Below are 7,661 nucleotides of genomic sequence, written 5' to 3' on the forward strand. Positions count from 1 at the left end.
CCCTCTCCCCCTGCAGCGGGCCGCGCGAGGGCCGGGGTGGGGCGAGGTGGAGAGCCCAGCGGCCCACGGTGCGAGGACCCAGGGGCGATGGGGACCGCGGCTGGCCGCCCGCACGGCCAAGTGCCCCGCGGTGCAGAGGGCGAGGCAGGCTGACCGCCCGGCGCGGGGACTCCACAGGGCTGACCCGAGGTGGCCACCCTATGCGGTTGAAGACACTGGGCAGAGGACACCTCGCAGAGACTCGGAAGTCACTGAAGGGTGGCTGTAGGAGCGAACTCGGAAGGTCAAGGCCCCTGAAGTTACAGGCTCTAACTGGTGTGTTTATTTCCCTGACACCAGAGGGAAATGGACGCGAAGAAAGGGCCCAGGGACAGAAGAGTTACACCAAATGGTGAGGATGTCGTGCCTCGAGAGCACTGCTTCCGAGAGTGGCTCTCGTGGTGACCCTGGTTGGAGTCCATGGGGGCCGCACCAAGTATGAAAACACAGTGGGGGGGGGGGGGGCGCGCTTGAGTGGCTCAGTCAGTTAAGCCTCTGACTCTGCGTTTCTACTCAGGTCACGGTCTCCTGCTTCGTGGGATCGAGCCCCACGTGGGGCTCTGCACTGACCCCACGGAGCCTGCTTGGGATTCTCTCTCAACATAAACAGACATTTAAAAAGAAATTTAAAAAAAGGCACCTGGGTGGCTAAGGTGGTTGAGCGGCAGACCAGCTCAGGTCATGATCTTGCCATTTGTGAGTTCGAGCTCGCTTTGGATTCAGTCTCGCTCTCTCTGCCCCTCCCCTGCTTGCATGCTCTCTCTCTCAAAAATAAATAAACATGAAAAAACAAAGAACACAGTCCAAACTTTGGAAAACTTGAGCCTCCCCACTGTCCATCCTCAGTGCCCCCTGAACATGCAACCTCGAGGGAGCCAAGCCAAGCCCCAAGCCTCTTTGTTCATTCATTTCTTCTTCTTCCTTGGGATTAAAAAAAAATGGCTATCTCAAAGGTCCTCCTCTCCGACAAGCAAGCAGACAAAAGACCACCTTCGCTTTATATAACATTTTTGTTTCAGGGCAATGATTCAAATATGTAAAGATCAATTAGTCCTTTTTAGTAAGGAAAGTCCACATCATTTATTTACTGGCATTAAATCTCATCCTTCTAAAACCAAGTCTGAATGAAACTGTTCACTCTTTATCTCATTCTTACACTTAAATTCCTATTATTGAAAAAAAACAACTCGAGGGGCACCTGGGGGGCTCAGTGTCTGACTCTTGATTTCGGCTCAGGTCATGATCCCAGACTTTGGTGGATGGAGCCTGCAGTCACACCAAGCCTGGAACCTTCTCTCTCCCTCCGCCCCTCCCCCACACAATGGTCTAGCTCTCTAAAATAAACAAATGAATAACAATAATGAGGAAACTTACCTAAAGCTAGAGCTCTGGCCAAGGACATAGGAGTAGAAAAAATTCTAGGAAGATAGCTCATTAGCTGGGCAGCTGAGAGTATACAGTGGTGTCTAATGGGCACTGTTGTGTGGCCAGGCTGGTCGGCAGTTATGGAAACATAGAATTGCTGTCACCTTCCCCACCTCATGGTGTCAGGGGAGGCACAGGAAGATGCATGTAGGGTTGGGACCAGTAGGTGGTGAGTGGGTGGAGGTCAGTTCCTCTATTAGCAAAATAGTGTAGCCCTGCTCCGGGGACATATTCGGTGTTCTTTCCAATAAGGCACACTTTGTTCCTGCCCGCGTTCTCCAGAAGGTTGACTCTGGCTCCACCTTTGCTCTTTGAGGACTGGCTGGGGCCGGGAGGACACTGTGAGAGCGTCCCGGGGCGATGTGGGATTATTGTCCCCTGCCAGGAAATGACAGCTCCCGACAATGTTTGTGTGGCAACCCATGGACGGGCTCAACTGAGCCAAAATGTCACACTGGTCCGCAAGAACAGGAAGCGAGTCTGGACATTCTGGCAATTTTTACCAATGACAGCAGGGCTCCAAAACTAGTGAATTTGTAGACTACGTCCCTGTGTGACATTCAGGGCACACTTATGTGTTTTCAGCCATGTTCATGCTCAGGGGCAAGAAAAGGAAGTGTTAATGCCATCGTTATGACAAAAGACAATGGTACGGCTTGGTTCCTCCTGTGCCACGAACACAAAAGTGCATAAACTCCTAAACTGGCAAGTGTTGCCTTCTAGATGGTTCCAGCCCCAGGAACAATGAGGTCAGCTCCTAGGATGGAAAAACAGCTTCTGGGTAGGAGCTGTGGAGTCCACACTGGGGGGTGGATGGCGTGGGAGGCGGAGCCTGACACAGGGACCCAAGACGTGTGGCAGCCAGAGAAGGCACAGCCCCACCCTGCCGCCTTTATTGGACAGAAGGAAACAGGGCACGTCAAGGGCGAGGTGGAGTTGAGGGTAGAAAAGGTGTGCATTTAGCACTGGTGCTGGGCAGGAGCCGGAGAAGACAGAGGTTCCGGAGGAGTAGGGTGGCGGTGCCCGGCCGGGAGAAAAATCTGGACCCACAGCCAGTGCTGGGTACAGAAGCCCACCTCTCTGCAGTGTCCACGAGAAGGAAGGATCTTCCTTCGGGGTGGACTTTCATCAATAAATTCGGTCACTCCCGATCGCCCTGGATATTACCTTGTTTGATTTATCACAACACTCGCTTCCAAAGGCCTCTTGGTTATCCTCATTCGTAAGTCGCCATCAAATAATGCTGTTGCGATAAAAAAAAAAAAAAATTTAATTTCGGTCACTGTCTTAGAATTATAAAGCAAACTGGCGTAGCACACATCTTCCATAAATGGAGTATCTGAGCACTGGAAGTCTTTCAACATTGAAATTCAATTTCTCTCTTGGCAATAAAGACCCATAGTTCTTTATGAATTCTGCATGGCCAAGCCATTGAAAAGGGGATTTTTCTCCTGGAAAACCCATAGGTCTGTAGGAATATTTTTTAATGATCTGACGTTAGAATGTGTTGACTGTATTAGGGTTTTCTAGAGAAACAGAGCCAATAGGGTGGATAGAGAGAGAGAGAGAGAGAGGGAGGGAGGGGGGTACAGGCATACCTCAGAGACATTGTGGGCTCCGTTCCAGACCGCCACAAGAAAGCCAATATCGCAATAAAGCAAGTCAAAGGAATTTCTTGGTTTCCCAGTGAATATAAAGGTTATGTTTACACTATACTATAGTCTATTAAGTGTGCATTAGCATCACGTCTAAAACAACGCACACACCTTAATGAAAAAATATCTCATTGCTAAAACACCCCAACCACCACCCGAGCTTTCAGTGAGTTGTAATCCTTTTGTGTCTGGGAGGGTCTCCATATTGGGGGCTGCTAGTTGGTCAGGGTGGTTGGTGCTGAAGACTGGGGGGCTGTGGCAATTTCTTAAAATAAGACAGTGAAGTCTGCCTCATCGATGGACTCTTCCTTTTTTTTACTATCTTTAAAATTTTTGTTTAATGCTTATTTATTTTGCAGAGAGAGACAGACGGAATCCAAAGCAGGCTCCATGCTCTGAGCTGTCAGCCCAGAGGCCAACGCGGGGCTCGATCTCACAGCCCAAGAGACCATGATCTGAGCCTAACCCAGGCTTTGGACCCTTAACCAACTGAGCCCCCGGGCACCCTCTGATACACATTTTAGAAGCCCACCAAACAGGGTAGAATTTTGAACATTCATGAACACGTGGGTTAAACGCTAACGAAGAAAACTCAGCTGTCCAATACGGTGGCATGTGTCCCCAAAGCACGGGATACCGAGAGTCGTAGCTGCTCCGGTCCCCTCTCCTGAACACCTATTGTACTTCAAGGCAGTTCAAATAGAGGGTCAGACAAACTGTTTTGTGTACAAATAACCAATTTTCTCCAGTTACTATAAGATGACGGTGATTTCAACACATAATTTCTCTTTTAATTACCCAGAGCTTTGTGCCCCTCTGGATGAGAAGATAAAGGGATTCTCCGATTTTCTGTAAATTCGTAGAGGGCTCTCCTTTGAATATTTACTAAAAATCTGCAATGCATGTATCTGGGCTCTCTGAAGGAGTCATAAAGGAAACAGAATGCATGATGTCCTGTAATCACCGTGGAAAGCCTCTGGACGCTGGCAGAAGGTTCTAAACAACACACGTTAGCTGCTGCAATTTGAAGATGCAAGAAAGTCATACACAGCCTCCAGCTGATATTAATATTAAATTAAAGGAGGGGGGCCCCTGGCTGGCTCAGTGGGTGGAGCGTGTTGACTCCTGAACTCAGGATTGTGAGTTCGAGCCCCACGTTGGGTGCAGAGATTACTTGAAAGTAAAATCTTGGGGCACCTGGGGAGCTCGGTTGAGCATCTGACTTCGGCTCAGGTCACGATCTCGCGGTTTGTGGGTTCGAGCCCCGCATCGGACTCTGTGCTGACGGCTCGGAGCCTGGAGCCTGCTTGGGATTCTGTGTCTCCCTCTCTCTCTCTGCCTCTCCCCTGCTCAAGCTGTCTCTCTCTCTCAAAAATAAACATTAAAAAAAGAAAAGAAAAAATTTTTTTTAATTTTTTAATGTTTACTTATTTTTGAAAGAGAAAGAGACAGAGTGAGAGCAGGGAAGGGGCAGAGAGAGGGAGACACAGAATCCCGAGCAGGCTCCAGGCTCCGAGCCCTAAGTGGGGCTTGAACCCACGAACCTGAACCACGAACTGGGAGATCATGACCTGAGCCGAGGTCAGACGCTTAACCAACTGAGCCACCCAGGCCATTCCGACAGGCGTGAAGTGATACCTCACTGTGGTTTGGATTTGCATTTCCCTGATGACTAATGAGGCTGAACACCTTGTCATGTATTTTGGAAAATGTTCTTTGGAAAAAGTGTCTGTTCCGGTCCTCTGCCGTTTTTAATTGGATCATTTGCATTTTTGGTATTGAGTTGTGGGAGTCCTTTATCTACGTGTTGAATATTAACCAATGGGGTGTTAAAAAAAAAAAAAGAGAGAGAGAGAGAGAGAGAGAAACCGGGCAATTCCTCAGGGCATTTACGGAGCTCGGTTCATTGTAATACATAAAAGCACACTTTGTTCTCCATATACCCGCAAAACCTACGTTACCATATGTGTTTTTTTCTGGCTTTTAGCATCGGTGCTGGTGAGCTATCTCGTTCTTTCTGCCTCTGGAGGGACAAGGTAATAACAGAACACAATGGCATTACTTGCCCTCCTCCTGCTCGGGAGCAGAGGCCAGCGCGCAGAGGAACTTACGGTGTCGAGAGAGCTTCTGTATCGTCCCAGCTCCCACCGAAGATTTAGTGGCCCGCCGTGTGAGTTGGTCGCTCAATTCAATTCCACCGCCATTCATTTCTCACCTCCTAAGTGCTGGAGAGGAGAGGTGGGCGGCAAGGGACCGGACTCAGAGACAGCGACATAAACAGGCGAGGGTCTGTGCGCCAGATGCTCCAAATCCCTAACAAATACAAGCATCTTAAAGCATCTCAGACCAACACCGGCTGTGGCGGCGCACACACGCACACGCGCACGCACACGCGCACACGCACGTCATCCCGTAGGCACGTAGGAGAGACCGGAGCAGAGACGCCGGGTTTGGGAGGGGTGTGCGTGGATAAGCTGATTGGGGACACACGTTCGCGCACACGCGCTACTTTCTAGAAAGGCCCCGAGGAGCAGAGCTCGGGGTTCAGGAAACAGCGCGAAGTCCATCCGACGTTACTGTTAAACGCGTGTGCAGCCAGGGGGCGCCTGGGTGGCTCAGTCGGTTAATCGCCCAACTTCGGCTCAGGGCATGATCTCGCGGTTTGTGGGTTCGAGCCCCGCGTGGGGCGCTGTGCCGACAGCTCGGAGCCTGGAGCCTGCTTCGGATCCTGTGTCTCTCTTTCCTTCCCCCGTTTGCACTCTCTGTCTCTAAATAAATAAATAAACGTTAAACACACACACACACACACCCAGCCGGGGGTGGGGGGAAGGGGTGGAAGCCGCAGAAGATAACGGCTGGGGAGTCGTTGGGCTTTTTAATGCCAGGCTGAGGCATCCAGACCTCAATCTGCACAGAAGGAGAGACCACAGAAGGCTCTTTCTGTTTCTGTTTGCGTTTCTGTTGAAATACAGCCGCCGCACAACGTTGCACTCGTTTCAGGCGTACAACATAGGGACCGGACAAGTCTACACTGTGTCCCTGTCATGCTGTGACAGGCGGCCACCTGTCACCCTGCAGCGATTACAATACCCCCGAGTCTTTTCCCTGCCTGTGCCTTCTGTTCCCGTGAGCAGAGCAGGTTTCAAACAGAGAAGAGATGATCAGACGTGTACTTTACAGCAATGACCCTGGAGACTCCTGGACCCTAGACTCCTCTTTGACTAGTATGGAAACAGGCTCAGAGAGGTTGAGTGGCTTCACCCAAGTCACACAGCAAGGTGGGGTGGGGGGTGGTCAGAGCCAGGATTTCAGCTCCGGGTCTGATTCTGCAGCATGGAGACCTACAGTGAGTCTGCTGTTCCCAGGGAATGGGGCACTGGCGGGGGTCAGAGAACAGGTTTGGGGCGCCGAGGAAGCAGAATGGACAGGCGGCCGCCCAGAGAAATCACCGCCTGGAAGAGAGTAGGTCACGGAGCGAGAAAGGAGACGTTTGGCCGATCTCCAGCCAGGCGACTTCTTCCCGCCAGAAACCCCCAAGGTCACTGCCAAGTACTGAGCGGGGCGTGTCCGGGGCTCCCTTCGGTCGTGTCTTTATCATCAGGGACCTTCTTGCCAGATGCCTTTTCGCCGCCTTTCCGCGGGTCTGTCTGCCCCCCCCCCCCCCGCCCCCGCCACAGGCCGCCCCGTGAGTTCGTGTCCGTGATATTCTGCTGTTATCTGCACGAATCTGGAAGACGCTTGTGTGTTTGCGTCACAGACCTGTGCAAAGAGAAAAACCCCAGGGAAAGGCCAGCTGCTGCCATGGACTTTACGGAATGCAGGTGCAGGCAAACACGTGAGGTCCGCGCCCAGCCCAGAATCCCATGACGGGTCTTCGTACCTTGTTTGCACGTTGAAATGGTCATTTGCTGTCCCCGAAGCAGGGGCCCTGTGTGGTCACTTGCACGCCATCTGGGACTTTCTTCAGGACTTTCTTCAGTGGCTTCCTGGAAACACCATTACCTTTTTTATGAAAGCTCAACACTCACAAGAAGGCAAGACCTGTAAGACGTCCAAGCTGCCTGCCCTCAGGGTGTCCCAGTTGCTCTCAGGCCCCACCCCCCTCCCCCCAAAGCTTGCTTAACCTGCTGGATTCCCTAACCCAGTGACCGCCTCACCTCTATCTATCCGTGGCCTCAATTTGTAAAGCCGAGGGTCATCACAGATCCCCGTACTTTGTCATGCCCCAAATCTGATGGCTGTCCAAGGCCTTTACACCTCTCTCCCAGCCCTTCTGCCCCCAGGGCTAACGCCTGGTTTCAGCCCTCCCCACCTGGCCCCCTCTGCAACGCCCACCTGTACTCCACAGCTGCCAGGGACCTCCCTGAAACCGACTTAGTGACGTCAGATAGGGGACAGTCAGGTCCCCAGACTGGCCCTGCCGACCTCCGCCCCTCCCCCACCGGACTCAGCCCTGCTGGCTTCTTCTGCTCCTGTGTCCACCTCCTTATCCACCCCTGCCTGCCTTGCCCCAGCATCCCTCGCCCTCCGCCAGCCCTCCGT

The 7,661-nt window shown here is 51.9% G+C and overlaps 1 long non-coding RNA gene across 1 annotated transcript; it reads right to left on the bottom strand.

Annotated features, from left to right (window-relative positions):
• Window positions 1-1,116: 1,116 nt before the first annotated feature.
• LOC144614907 (uncharacterized) lies at window positions 1,117-5,889 on the bottom strand. Its single transcript, XR_013553211.2, has 3 exons — window positions 5,231-5,889; window positions 2,632-2,707; window positions 1,117-2,221 (listed from the first exon to the last, which is right to left on the bottom strand). It is a non-coding gene; the product is annotated as an uncharacterized LOC144614907 (long non-coding RNA).
• Window positions 5,890-7,661: the final 1,772 nt, after the last annotated feature.

This window comes from Panthera onca, chromosome F1, assembly GCF_046562875.1.
Source record: "Panthera onca isolate mPanOnc1 chromosome F1, mPanOnc1 haplotype 2, whole genome shotgun sequence".
In the NCBI taxonomy this organism is placed as follows: domain Eukaryota; kingdom Metazoa; phylum Chordata; class Mammalia; order Carnivora; family Felidae; genus Panthera; species Panthera onca.